General features: G+C 48.3%; 1 long non-coding RNA gene across 3 annotated transcripts in view; it reads right to left on the reverse strand.

The window, feature by feature from the left end:
* The window catches only part of LOC129527219 (uncharacterized), a 145,420-nt gene that overhangs the window by 124,602 nt on the left and 5,504 nt on the right, over positions 1-15,314 (reverse strand). Inside the window, exon 3 of one of the 3 annotated variants that reach the window (XR_008672187.2) lies at positions 5,735-6,077. The exons of the other annotated variants lie outside the window; for them this stretch is intronic. This is a non-coding gene — a long non-coding RNA (uncharacterized lncRNA). Of the gene's footprint in view, positions 1-5,734; positions 6,078-15,314 lie in introns of those variants that run through there. 3 annotated transcript variants of the gene reach the window in all.

Below are 15,314 nucleotides of genomic sequence, written 5' to 3' on the forward strand. Positions count from 1 at the left end.
ATCACTTGCGTCCAGGAGGTCGAGTGATGGCGCTGCCGCACTGCACTCCAGCCTGGTGACGCTACCGCACCCCAGCCTGGAGATGTCACCGCACTAGTGACAGCCTAGTGACAGAGTGAGACCTTTTCTCAAAACAAAACAAAACAAAGAAACAGAAAAGCAACTCAATGAGCAAAAGACACACAGCCCTGCAGAAAAATGAGAAAAAGACGTGGACACTTCATAAAAGAGGTTATTAACATAGCCAATAAATATATGAAAATAAATGTTCAGTTTCATTAGTAATCAGAAAACTGTAGGACCCTAATCCTAACTCGACTACTACTCCTAACCCTAATCCGAAACCTTAACTCTAAATCCTACCATAATGGCTATAATTTAAAATTTAAAACTCTTGGGACATTACCCTTCCTCTCCTCCCCAGAGGGAACCACAGCTCTTGCTGCTACTGGTTGGTTGTGTTTGAGTTTGAATGGTATATTCTTTTGAATCTGGCTTCTTTCACTCAATGTTCTGTTTGAGAGATTCACCCACACTGCTATGTCTCGTGCCAGGTAATTCATTTTGGTTACTGTGTTGTATCCCATTGTAGAATAGATTACAGTTTACTTATTCATTATTTCTGTTGCTGAGCATTTGGGTTGTTTCCAGTTCTGGTCTATTACAAATAACACTGCTATGTGGAGTGAAAGAAGTCAGATACATAAAAATGCATACAGTGTGCTTCCATTCCACTGGCTCACCCAGTCTATTGGGGTGTGTGTGTGTGTGTGTGTGTGTGTGTGTGTGTGTGTGTGTGTGTGTGTGTTCTGAGACAAGGCCTGGCTCTGTTGCCCAGGCTGGGGGGCAGTGGCACAATCTCACCTCACTGCAACCTCCACATCCCAGGCTCAAACATCCTCCCACCTCAGCCTTCCAAGTAGCTGGGACCACAGGTACGTGCCACCACACCCAGTTCATTTTTGTATTTTTGGTAGAGATGGGTTTTTTCCATGTTGGCCAGGCTGATCTTGAGCTCATGAGCTCAAGTGATCCACCCGTCACGGCCTCCCAAAGTGCTGGGATTATAGGCGTGAGGCACCATGCCCAGCTTCCAGTCTACGGTTTCAAACGGAAAGGATAGTACCTGGCAGAGGACATGAGGGAGGCTCTTCTGTTTCTGGATCCTGGTGATGGCACAAGGGTGGGCTCACTTTGTGATTCTGTGAGTGGTACACTTAGGATTTGCACCATTCCACACTTCAATCAAAACCGACTTAGGAAACTCAAAACTCACTTGAGACCAAATTGGGCAATGTATTTCCTTTGCTATCCACAAGCTACTAAAGCCACTTTCTGAAGACAGGCAAGCTGGAGCTACTCCAGATGGAGGCTGGCCACGGGGCATTTGTCATGGGTATTATTTACAGGCTTGAGTATTCCTCCTAGGATGCCCTGCTTTTTGGTTTACTTCTCAGACATCCTTGATTCATGGGCTCTATATAGTACCTCCTTGGGTCTTCACCCCATCCTCACAGTTGCTGGCGATGGCTTTTCCATTCTTGACTGTAATAAGAGCTGATAGTATCAATGACAATAGAATCCATTCACTCTTTTAGGGACTTCCTTTACTGTAAGTAAATTACTAACAATGATGGACAATTGGGTGAAATGATCGTAAGAAAAGATATTTCTCGCTGGATGCGGTGGCTCACAACTGTAATCCCAGCACTTTGGGAGGCCAAGGTGGGTAGATCACTTGAGGTCAGGAGTTCGAGACCAGCCTGGCCAACATGGCAAAACCCTGTCTCTATTAAACATACAATACCAAAAATTAGCCGGGTGTGGTGGCTCACGCCTGTAGTCCCAGCTACTCGGGAGGCTGAGGCAGGAAGATCACTTGAACCTGGGAGGTGGAGGTTGCAGTGAGCTGAGATCACACCACTGCACTCCAGCCTGGGCAACTGAGTGAGACTTCCTCTCAAAAAAAGAAAAAAAAAAAAAAGAAGGAAAAGATATTTCCTAACTATCCTAAATTCTGTTACATTGACACAAACAAAGATATTTGTTCCATTGTAAGTTTCTGGAGAAATCAGAATGAAAAGCTCCATGCCAGTATTATTTCAACAGTCCCTGAAACACGGCTTTGGTGAAGCACTCTGAAGAGCTAATGCTTTATACATGGGCATCTCCACTCGGCATCTGGAGTGTTAGTTGCACTTGCTATATTTTAATTTATTAGAATATGTATTTTAAAACAGTAGGCTGGAAATCTGACATATATCCTGATTTCTTTTTATCACATTGTCATATAAGGGTGTTTCTAAATTCAATGCCTTTCAGAAGAGAATAGAGCTCCTTGAAAATCGATTAAGTATATTTAATCATGCAATCCAGTCTCTCAGATGCACCGGAAACATTCTGCTGCTCCCTTGACAGGATGGGCTGTGAGTCTGGCCAGGCCTTTCTGCCTAGCCTTACTGCACAGTCATACTTCTCCTCCGGAATCCTGCCACCCTCCCAGATGCCGCGGCCTCCCTGGTTGTTCCTCTGCCCAGGGTAGAGCCCAAGGGAACAGGTCACAGGAGCCCTTCCCTGGGAAGCACCAGTCCACTCCCGGCCTTCTCGACAACTCTTCCACTCTGCCAAGGGGGAAGAATTTTTCCTGGCCTGGGGGTTCAGGGTGGAGGGCAGAAAGCTGTGTTCTTTCTCCAGGGTAGTTCTCCCAGGTGCCGCATACACGAGGTTTCTTCCATCACCCCACGACTGAGGCATTGGAAAAGCGAAGGCCAGTGTCTGAATCTTTGCCCTTCCCTACTTTCTGCTGATCATCCTTCCCTAAGTGACCTGGAAAGCTGACAATATGGGGAAGGGGAATCTGGCTATTATTTCAAATATTACCCACCCGCTCCCATACTAGCAGCCCTGTGTCTCTCGTGCCTCCTGTCTAATCAAATCCCAGAAAATGACTGAGCCTCCACCTGACTCAGTATTCATGTCTGCCCAGCTATTCTAACCTTATGTCCTGCTGTACAAAGTTCAACAGGAATTACTCCCAGGTTTGAGTGTGGTCTGGGGTTGTCTTCACACCACGGCCTTCTACTAACTTGCCAGGTAAAGACTCGACTGTTTGGGATCCGCTGCCTCCCCGCCCCCCACCCCCACCAGCCAAGATCCCTGTGTCAAAATCCAGTGTGATCTCAGTGGAAAAAGCGTATCTAGGACCCAAGATCTGGTACTTGTCACCCCATGACCCCCTCCGACTCGTCCTGTCACACTGAGCAAATTGTTCAAAACTCTGTGGCTTGGTCTTGTTGCAAAGTATCAATGACATTTGCTTCCTCCCTTCCTGACAGTTACGTGGGGACGGTCAGTGAAACACTGTACTACCGTCACTAGCAAAACGACAGCTTATTGGACTTGAGACGCTTTCACATCTATTATCCCATCTATCCAAACACTTGGCTTCAGAAAAAACAATCCTCATGGGGTATACAAATATAAAGGAGGAGAAATTGCTCTTTAATACACCAAAAAATACCGAGTTCCTTTATCTTCCGGAATTCCGTTCCCTAGTACAGTATTTCCATTTTGACGGGTTTTTCTGCTATTCACTCCCCAAGCATGTCTTTATTTCATTCACAAAGGGAAAACTCACATGGTGGAGCAGCAGTGCGTTCAGCTCTGTGTGGTCCAGCAAATGGAAAGGGATCTCTTGGAAGGAGCAAGGAAGCTACCGCAGTGATCTTGGTGAAGTAGCCAGGTTTGCTGAAATCAATAGGAGGTTTGCAGCCAAATGACTCTCTGGTCTTGGCCGGGCGCGGTGGCTCACACCTGTAATCCCAGCACTTTGGGAGGCCGAGGTGGGCCGATCATGAGGTCAAGAGCTCAAGACCATCCTGGCCAACATGGTGAAACCTCGTCTCTACTAAAAATACAAAAAATTAGCTGGGCGTGGTGGCACGTGCCTGTCGTCCCAGCTACTCGAGAGGCTGAGGCAGGAGAATTGCTTGAACCTGGGAGGTGAAGGTTTCAGTGAGCCGAGATTGCACCACTGCACTCCAGCCTGGTGACACAGCAAGACTGTCTAAAATAATAATAATAAAAAAAGAACTCTCTGGTCTTAAGTCCCCTGAAAGACTTGACTCTCAGACTGGGCATCCCATCAGCTTCTCCCTCTTCCCTCCAGCCTCACACATCTTGTTTCTTACCCATACTTCTCCTTTATTCCACAGCAACACCAAAAAGTCCAAAGCTCCCCAACCAGTTAAGACTATTTAGATCTTTTTTTTTTTTTTGAGATGGGGTCTTGCTATGTTGCCCAGGCTGGCCTTGAACTCCCGGGCCCAAGTGATCCTCCTGCCTCAGCCTTCTGAGTAGCCGGGAATATAGGCTTGGCGGCTTCAATCTTTTTGATTCAAGAGGCAATTATTAAGTTCAAGATGGGGTTTATCTAAATGACCACATTACTTAAATAAGAAAATACTGCAACAAAAGCCCATTTGATAAAGCAAATGCTTTCAGAGCAACACACTTTTAATCTTCCAGAGTCATTTCCCACCCATCCACACCTCTTTTCTTATTTTTCCTAATTTCTTTTCTTTTTTTTTTTGAGACGTAGTCTCACTGTGTCACCCAGGCTGCAGAACAGTGGCATGGTCTCTGCTCACTGCAAACTCCGCCTCCCTGGTTCAAGTGATCCTCCTGTCTCAGCCTCCCAGGCAGCTGGGATTACAAGGATGCGCCACCATGCCCAGCTAATTTTTGTATTTTCAGTAGAGACAGGGTTTTGCCATGTTGGCCAGGCTGGTCTCAAACTCCTGACCTCGGGTGATCTGCCCGCCTCAGCCTCCCGAAGTGCTGGGATTACATGTGTGAGCCACCGCGCCCCTTTTCCTAATTTCATTTTCACCTGCACTCCCATCCTTTCAACAAACCTATGTTGAGGGTCTCTTCCATGGAACACCAAATCTAGAGACCCATAGTGGGCAGAACAGACCCTTGTCCTCCAAATGTGCTTTATCACCCTCAGCATTCTCTTTCCTCTTCCAGCCCCTTCTTACCATCTTTCCAAACTCATCCCTGCACTTGTCATCAGCCTTTGTCATCAGCTGATGAGGCCATCAGCTGCTTGTTTTCATTTGGGGAACCACCAGGGCTCAAACCACAGCCAGAGAAGACACATGCCTCCTGAACCCACCCTCCATGCTCTTAGTTTCCTTCCCAGCCCCCTGTTTATCATGGATGGTCTCCATTTTAAACAGAAAATCACTTCTTGTCACCTGTCCTGTCAAAAGTCTTCTGTTAATCCAGTCTGACCTGGTAGCCCCATTGCACAGCTGTCTGTTTCCAACCTTCAGCTATTTTTCTGGAGGTGACTTAGCAAGCTGCACTCACTCTTCTCCCCTGAGAGTTCCCTGGGCCCATGGCTGCCTGGGGAGACATGTGCAAGTATTACCACTGCTCAAGATGCATTTCTCATGATGAGGTGGAAGTGAAACAAAGCAAGCCTGTACCTCATTTTCATTCACCACCGAGGAATTGCAAATGTTGTGAAAGTGAAACACATTTGCATTCTTCCAATCACCTAATTTATCTGGATTTCCACCTTCATTTGTTAAATAAAGGATTCAGTGAAGCAAAATCAACAAGGCTTTGGGAACTCTTATAAAAACAAATAAAATAAATATTGTGATTCTACAATATGTTTTGACATATTTTGTATTATCTCTTTATGATTCTGGCTGGGGGCAGGAGGGGAAGGATTGACAATTGCTGTAAATCAGGCTTTTCCTGAAGGCAATAGCTATATTTCAGGGACTTCACGCTTATAGAATTTTAGAGCCAGAAACAATTTGTATGAGTTATCTATTGCTGTGTAACAAAGGACCTCAAATCAGCAAATATTTATTATCTCACAGCTTCTGAGGGTCTGGAATCCAAGAGTGGCTTAGCTGGGTTGCTTGGGCTCCGATTCTCACATGGAGCTGCAGTCAAGCTGGGCCACGGCTGCAGTTGTCTCAGGGATTGGCTGGGGCTGGTGAATCCACTTCCAGGCTCACTTGCATGGTTGCTGGCAGCTCTTGGTTCCTCACAGGCTGTGGGCCAGAGGCTTCAGTTACTCACTGGCTACATCTCCAAAGGGTGCCAATGACATGGCATCTAACTTCTCCCAGAGTGAGGGATCCAAAGCAGAGAGAGAATGACCAACAAGGAAGCCATAGTATCTTTTTTTTTTTTGAGAGGGAATCTCACTCTGTCACCCAGCTGGAGTACAGTGGCACAATCTCGGCTTACTGCAACCTTCGCCTCCTGGGTTCAAGCGATTCTCCTGCCTCAGCCTCTTGAGTAGCTGTGATTACAGGCATGCGCCACCATGCCCAGCTAATTTTTGTATTTTTAGCAGAGACGGGATTTCACCATGTTGGTCAGGCTGGTCTCAAACTCTTGATCTGCCCACCTCGGCCCCCCAAAGTGCTGAGATTACAGGCGTAAGCCACTGCACCTGGCCCATAGTACCTTTTATAATCCATTATCAGAAGTGACATACCGACCACCCTAGGTACAATGACGAAGTAACGACAGGAGATGGGGATCACTGGGCACTGTCTTGGAGGCTGGCTACCCCAGAATCTTAGAAATAGTGGCACCCTGTTCCTTTAATGACAGCTAAGGAAGCTAAGGTCCGAGAGTTATAACCTCTGAGTGAGTTGGCCAACATCACACCAGAGGTTAATCACCAAACCAGAACTTGAACCCAGACTTTCTATATTTTAAAACATTGCAATTTAGCAGCCACATATTTCACTCATTCAGTGCCTACCAAAAGCAAGAACTGGACTAGGCAGCATGGAGATTCCAGGATAAAGAATACAATCATGGTCCCTGACCACAAGGTCACAGGAGTGGTGTGGAGTGGGATATACTGAATGAGATTACCCAGTAGAACGGAGCACACTTCATCAGAAAGTTACAACTGAACACCCTTGACAGTTCAAAGGCAGGCCTGATTTCCACCGCCACCCTCAGGGCAGGCTTTGCGGAGGAGGTAACATCTGAGTTGGGCCTTGAAGTATAGATGGATTTAGGCAGATGGGGATGAATGGGGTGGGGCTAGGCTGAGAGTCCACGATTTGACCCCGATGTCTCCAAATCTAACTCTGTGAGCTTCAACTATGGCAGTATTCATCAAAGGCTCCAGCTCTGAGTTACCCTTTCGGCTGCTGATGACTAAACTTCGGGGCTATCTGGAAGGAGGGCCTTGGTAGCTTTTGTAAGAGCTTCAGTTGCCTTGGCTGCCACTGACATTTTTATTGATGATGCTGACACTTTGTGATCGAGAAATTGAAACCAGCTTCCTGACCATAGCTATCGACGTCATCCAGACAATCCCCCAATACAGTGCAAAAACAATTTCAAGTAGTTTGTGAGTCCATACATTATCCTTGCCTGCTGATTTAGCCGCTTGCGAGTTGATGTAGGAAATTTACTATTGAGGAGGTGGTAAGAGGTTAGAAAGGGTGGGCTTGAGTTGAGGGCAGCATTTCCCCAACCACAGGCCAGGAGCCTTCAGGAAGGTGGGAGTGGAGGGGTGGCCAGCGGAGGCCCATTACAGAATGTGTTCAATCAGACTCATCGTCCACCACATTCAGAAAGCCCACAGGTGGGCCGGGTATGGCGGCTCATGCCTATAATCTCGTACTTTGGGAGGCTGAGGTGGGCGGATCACCTGAGGTCAGGAGTTCCAGACCAGCCTGGCCAATGTGGTGAAACCCTGTCTCTACTAATCACACAAAAATGAGCCGGGTGTGGTGGCAGGCGCATGTAATCCCAGATACTCAGGAGGCTAAGGCAAGATAATTGCTTGAACCTGGTAGGTGGAGGTTGCAGTGAGCCAAGATCACGCCACTGCACTCCAGGCTGGGCTGGGCAACAGGGTGAGATCCGTCTCAAAAAAAATAAAGAAAAGAAAACCCACAGGTGTTGATGAATGCCAGGCCCATGTAATTGACTAATGTGTAGACGGCCTCATTTGAATGAAGGGTTTTGAAATTATAAAGCAAGATCCATTAATGAGTCATGATATTAAATTTGTGGCACCAATCCAGCACTAAAAAGGAGATTAAAACATTGGAGGGATAAGTAATGCTTTGTAGAACTTTTGTTTCAGTCACTTGCATGTGTGTGCAATGAAAAATGTATTTCCTTTTGATGTGGTCACTGACAAAACAGTTTGTGTTTTATCTACTTTATTTTGTTTTAAATATTTTATTTTTGGAAACAGGGTCTTGCTTGTCACCCAGGCTGGAGTGCAGCGGTGATCACAGCTCCCTGCATCTTCAAACTCCTGAGCTCAAGCGATCCTCCTGCCTCAGCCTTCTGAGTAGCTGGGACTACAGGCACACCACCACGCCTAGCCAAGTTTTTTATGTTTAGTAAGAGATGAGGCCTCACTATGTTGCCCAGGCTGGTCTTGAACTCCTGGCCTCAAGTGATCCTCCTGCCTCAGCCTCCCAAAGTACTTCAAAGTACTTTGGAAACATAAAACTAACATTTCAAATGATATTGTACATAGCACTTCTTGGGATAAATGTCTCTTTTTTTTTTTTTTCCTTCGAGATAGAGTCTTGCTCTGTCACCCAGTCTGGAGTGAAGTGGCGCCATCTCGGCTCACTGCAACCTCCGTCTCCTGGGTTCAAGCAATTCTCCTATCTTAGCCTCCCAAGTAGCTGGGATTACAGGTGCATGCCACCATGCCTGGCTAATTTCTATATTTAGTAGAGATGGCATTTCACCATGTTGGCCAGGCTGGTCTTGAACTCTGGACCTCAGGTGATCCACCTGCCTCGGCCTCACAAAGAGCTGAGATTATAGCCGTGAGCCACCCCGCCTGGCCGAGATAAATGTCTCTTTAAAAAAATCAACTTTATTGTAGCATATGTAACTAAAATTTACTATTGTTTTTTTTGAGATGGAGTCTCGCTCTGTCACCCAGGCTGGAGTGCAGTGGCACGATCTCGGCTCACTGCAAGCTCCGCCTCCCGGGTTCACACCATTCTCCTGCCTCAGCCTCCCAAGTAGCTGGGGCCCGCCACCACGCCCGGCTAATTTTTTGTATTTTTAGTAGAGACGGGGTTTCCCCGTGTTAGCCAGGATGGTCTCGATCTCCTGACCTCGTGATTCGCCTGCCTTGGCCTCCCAAAGTGTTGGGATTATAGGCGTGAGCCACCGCGCCTGGCCAAAATTTACTAATTTTTAGTGTGCAGCTTAAGGAACTAGAATGTATAGTTGTGTTACCACTACGCAAGTCAAGATGTGGAAGAGTTCTGTTTTACCAAGAAGGTTCCTGTTCCCCTTCTCAGTCAGTCTCCTTCCACCACCTAGCCTGTCATGTACAAGGGGGGCCAAGGAATCTAGGGCAGAAGCACAAGGAGGGGTGAGTTGATCAATATGTATTGAGGATCCGCAGCACGTAGGGCTTTGTAGGTCAGATGTCCAGGGCTTTGGGTTTACTCTAAATGAAATGGGGAGGCACGGGAGGGTTTTGAGCGAAGGACTGATCTGATTTAGGTTTTGAAAAGACTATGGAGAAACTACTTTACATATACACAAGGGGTGAACAAATAAAAAACTATACTATAGGTAATGAGAGCCAGGCTTCTCACTGCTGGAGAAAGAAGTTACAAATGAGAAATAAGAGAAGGAAGGCTAGAACGATCCTTATGGATGGGAGTTGGAGGCATCAGTATGAACTTGTGTGTGGACAGCCAGCTAGATACATAGAGAAATAAATATAGACATGCCTATAGACACAGATTACATGTGTGTGCATGTGTGTGTGTGTGTATGTATGTGTGTTGCTATCTTAACAATAGTAAATCTTCTAATCCATGAACACAGGCTGTCTTTCCATCAGTTTAGGTCTCTTTAAAAATGTATCTTAAGAATGTTTGGTCATTTTCAGGGTGCAAGTCTTGAATTTCTTTTGTTAAATTTATTCCTAAGTAATTTTTTTATATTATGAATGGAACTTCTTTTTTTGTTTGTTTGTTGTTTTTTGAGATGGAGTCTTGCTCTGTTGCCCAGGCTGGAGTGCAGTGGCACCAACTCAGGTCACTGCAACCTCCGTCTCCCGGGTTCAGGTGATTCTTCTGCCTCAGCCTCCCTAGTAGCTGGGATTATAGGCACCTGCCACCACACCCAGCTAATTTTTGGCTTTTTTTTTTTTTTTTTTTTTTTTGTATTTTTAGTGGAGACGAGGTTTCACCAGTTTGGCCAGTCTAGTCTCAAACTCCTGACCTCAAATGATCTGCCCGCCTCAGCCTCCCAAAGTGCTGGGATTACAGGTGTGAGGCACTACACCCAGCCATGGACGGAACTTCTAAATTAAAGTTCCATTTACACAAAAATAAAAACAGTAAATGAATATTAACTGAATTTTTGGATTGTTTATTGCTAATGGGTAGAGGAGTATTGAGAGTTCCCGGCATGCTGGCGATGTGTGGCTGCTGAGACCGTCACACTTAACGAACTGGGACAAGATACAGCAGAAGCAGAGGCAGGTGAAAGGGTAAAATCCCACGGGCTCTTGAGAGGTTTGGAGGAAACAGTAACTAGAAGGACTGTAAAATCAAGTGACTTTTGCTAAGTGCCACTAACTCATTAAGAGGGAAAATGTCAGTCTCAGATCTGTTGCTCAGTGATTTACAGCCAATTGTGAGAGTCACAGGGCCTACTTGGCTGCCTTTAAAGAGACCCTCACCCCCTGCAGGCAGAAGGCAGAGAGAATGGAAGAGCGGGCACAGCTTCTAATTGTAAGAGAGGCTGAGTTCTCATTCTAGGCAAGTCTCTAATGTCAAAGCCAGGGCTCTGAAGGGAAAGGAGTGGGACTGTGAGACATGGGATGGGGGTATTTGGGGACTGCAGGTAAGAACCAAGGATCTCCAGATTCCCCTGCAGAAGTGACCCACTGCCCCTTTCAGGAATATAGGCCCCTGCCCCCCACCACCAACTTCTGCCAGAAGACTATGCAGAGGCCACAAATGTTAGGCAGGGGCCTCACAAGGCAACGCCTTCCCTTCGTGGTCCACCAGCACCTCTCTCCTGGCCACCAGATCTGTATCTAACCTCGAACCTCAGCAAGCACAGCTGGGAAGTACTGGCCAGCTCAGGAAGGAGGGGAATTCTACAGCAAAGGTGCTACACGACCTGATTCATGCATGTCAGCAGGGACTGGAGCGGAAAGCCTGGGAATGGGAGGATATGTGGTCTGTAAGGTGCTGGGTCAAGGTGAGCTTGTGGGTCAAGGCTGTATGGCTGGAGTACAGGAGAGTTGTTGGTGTGGGGGCAGTGTCCTGCGACAAGGATTCACTCCCTGGCAAGGGCCTTGGGCAGCTGCTAGTGTGCTGCTGGGGTAGCCCTGGGAAGCCTGGGAAAGGGATAGTACACATTAAATGAATGAAGTAGAGATGCCAGGACACACAATGCAGGAGGGAAGGGACAAATATCAGAGAAGTGGGCGTAAGACCAGAAAACCCACCAGGCTAACTACGTTCCTTGGGAGGCCTGGAAGATCCTCCATCTATCACAGAGATAAGAAAGCAGCTGGTGAGGGGCACCATCCCATTGAGAAGCTGAGTGGTACCTGTCCTCTGGAGGGGAGGGACTGACAGAAGAGACGCTGTTACAGAGCTGGCCTCTCTGGTGGGCATGAGAAGACGCAGCAGTGGCTCTCAAACTAGCATGCATTCAAATCAACTGGAGGCTTGTCAAAACACACAAGGTTTCATCCGCAGGTCTGGGCCGGGGCTAGAGAGTGTACATTTCTAAAACGTTCCCAGGTGATGCTGCTGTTGCTCATCCAGATACTAGACTTTGAGAGCCACTGGCTACAGGCCTAGCAGAGGGCGGATGGCAGCCCATAAGTCTCATAAAAAAGGTGAGTATAATTACTGTTATGAGCTGCAAAGTTGGAATGGCCATGGGGGTGGGGAGTGAACTAAGGGTTCTACAGACTCAGGGATCTGAGGGATCTGTGACTCATAGAACACGGTGTTCCTAGGGGAAAGATAAATGGGCTGCCGGCAGAAACATTCCCAAGTATATATATAATCAAAAACACTTCTAAGCAAAGTTATGATCCAGTTTTCTGACCCTGAGCCACCAGAACACACTGGCTGAAAGGAGGACTCAACAACCTCTATGGCAAGTGAGAGCCTTGGTCCTTCCCCAGAGCGACTGCAGCCAGTTAGGACGTGAGCACTCATTTCTTTTCAGGATGGTTGGTTCCTACTGTGGTGTCCAAATTGATGCGGATACCCAGGGACCCATAGCACTACCATGGCCTCCGTGTTAGAGTAGGGATCTATGGGGGTCATGTCATCCACAGAGCCCTGCCCAAGACACAGTGGGGTCAGAACAGCAGTCTGGGCTGCAGCGACACATCCGAGGATCACTGGCATGTTACTGTATTTAAAGCCATGAGATTGGATTGGAGCAGCAGCAGGTAGACAGAGAAGAGGTGAGTGGCTAAATGACTGGTGGGTGGCAATTAGGGAGAAGCAGGCACTTGTAACAGCGTTGGGGGCAGAGAGCAACCTCCCCAAGCTCTCTGGCCTCCCCAGGCCCCGGGTCTATGAGGAAAACGGCTGTGTCTTTCTCCTTTCTGTGTTCCCAGGGCCCAGCCCAGCACCAGGCACACAGAGGGGACTCAAAAACTAGCTTTCGAGTTACCCTATCATGAACACCACCAACAAACTCCACAGAAAATGTGCTTCTACGGGCAGGGAGAGCAAATATGCTGTTCTTTGAAGGCAAATTATTCTTTTTTTAGTTCTTCAGTGGAAGTGAGAAGTCTTGTCCCTGTTGGGAAGATTAAACAGGGGATGTTTCTTTGTCACTTGGGGCTCTTCCCAAGTTCATTTGTAATGATTATGACATGACTTTCCAAATTAAGAGCGGGAAGTTGTGCAGCTTAAATTACTGCATTTTTTTTATGTGACAAATGCTATTTTTGTACCTTTTGAAAAGGCAGCCTATACCCCAACAAACACCTGCTGTGCTCCTATGAAACAGTGACAAATGATCTACCCACCCAAAATAGCCAGAAGAGCTGTGACAGAGTGGGGACACTGTGGGCTCTGAGCAAGAGTGGCTGGATTCGGATTTTGGAGTGAGACGGAGCATGAAGATGCTGTGTCCTGAGGCCTTTACATACTCATCTTACTTATTCCTTGTAGCGATCCTATGAGGGAGGGGTTATCCTTACTTTACAGATGAGGAAACTGAGTCTGGGAGGCTCAAGGACCAGCTCGTCCCTGTCCTCCTGCCCCCTAGACCCAGCTGGTCTCAGACCCTGCGGAGCTGCCATCATCTGCATCTGTGCCCTGACTCTTCAGCCTCTCTCCCTGGCCTTCTGGAGACAGCCCTCTGACCGGTGGCCTCCATGTGATTCTCGGCTCCAGGACTTCTCCCATGAAGATGGCCAGCACTTGCTGAGTGCGGCGTGCCAAGTCTTGTGCAACACGTCTCACACGGCGTAACGGGCAGTGTGGCAAAGTGGGTAAGGTAAGGGTTCAAATCCTGGTTCTGCCACTTTTTACTTGCACGGGCTCGGGCAAGCTGACCACTCTGTGGCTCAGCCTCCACATCATTCACCTCGAGCTGATGGTGCCCGCTGCACGGGCTGCTGCACTGATTGTGAGTTCATCCACATGAAGAGCTCAGAACAGTGCCTGGCGTGGCAAGACTATACAAGGACTAACTCTGATGGTGGGAGCCAGGAGGTTTCCTTGTGGTCCTTGCCTGGCAGCATCTTCCTCACCTGGGAATGGACTAATGCTTAGCCCACTCCAGGCTACTGACTCTGAAACTCTGTGTGTGGGGCCCAGGGATCTGCATTTTAACAAGCTCTCCATTGTGGCCAATGGACGTGAAAGCTTAGTCCTTCTAACACCTCTATAAGAAGGTCTCTTTTGCTCTCATTATTACTATTACACGGATAAGGAGGTGGGCTCAGAGGGGTTGTCATGCCTAAGCTTATGCTGGTACTAAGTGCCAGGATGCAAAGTGGGTCAGTCCACTCCACACCACTGTGCCTGGCCCAGCCCTTCCCGCCAGCCCGACGCACTTCCCTTTCCCACTGGCTTCATTTCCTACCTGGCCAAGCCTGTTGGGGGCAAGCGTGCCTCTCAGTCCACAAACTTAGGGAGGCAGGGAATAAGCACAGGGTGATGAAAACTCAATCCCCATCCATTCAAGGGGTTAGAGACCTGACCCCCTTCCCTAGATTGCAACAGAACTGTTGAGGACTTACACAGTGCTAAGGCACCATGGCGGGGGGCCCACCTGGTCCTCATGCCACCCATCAGTGCTGGCATCCACTAGCCTTCCAAGAGAGCCCGAGATCTTCATCCCTACAGGCAGAGGCTGGGACAGTGGACCACTTTGGATAGTTAACCGGCTTGTTCACCGCACAAACATATCCGGATGGGGTGATCAGTGGGACTGAAATCCCACCTGTGCTGTCCTTGCTGAGCTACGGAAGTGGGTGCAGGGCAGCCTCCACCCTGAGGCAGGGCATCTCTTCCTTAGCACCAAGGAACCATCCACAGACCAGGTCATGCACCCAGTGGGCTCATCCATCTTCCCACAAAGGGTGCCTTTTCCCAATTTGCACAAAGGAACCTTAGAGACGGATGTGGCCCTGCTGGCGTGGCCCTGCTGGCGTGGCCCCATGCTGGTGGAGTGGCTCCCACAGGTCTGAGGTCCTCTGCCACTTCCAGGTGGTGCTCAGGCCCCTGGCCTCACTCAGGCTTGGGGAGATGGGGTGCAGGCAGAGGGCATGGAGGAAGGCTATCCTGGGCCATGCCGTGGCCCTTCCTCTCAGGCCCACAACTTCCCCAAGGCTACCTCTGGGAAGTAGGGCACAAGGGGCCCGTGGGATCGGTGCTTGGATCCCACAACATAACTGGGGTTTTGCTGTCTCCTGGGGCTCTGCCCAGGAAGGGGTGCAAAGCTCCCTTCACTATGACCCAGGGCTGTGCTTCCATTCCACTCCATCACCCCTCCTTCAATATTTTCTTGCCTCTGCGGAAACCCAATGCTACTCAGCCTTCCTTCAGGATTTTCTCCCCAACTTTTTTCCAGCTAGAAGTCCTCCCCGAGTTCCTAAAATCTTGGATTTTGGAGACCAGTCAGGCCATTTCTTTTCGTCTAGGGCATAGGCTTCCCTTCAGGCAGTGAGCAGAAGGAATGAGCTGGGGTAGGGGGAGAGGGAAGAGCTGATCTATTAATCGCCCCACCCCACAATAACTGCACATGCCTGGGAGCCCCGT

The sequence above is a fragment of the Gorilla gorilla genome, chromosome 16 (genome assembly GCF_029281585.2).
Source record: "Gorilla gorilla gorilla isolate KB3781 chromosome 16, NHGRI_mGorGor1-v2.1_pri, whole genome shotgun sequence".
Classification (NCBI taxonomy): Eukaryota; Metazoa; Chordata; class Mammalia; order Primates; family Hominidae; genus Gorilla; species Gorilla gorilla.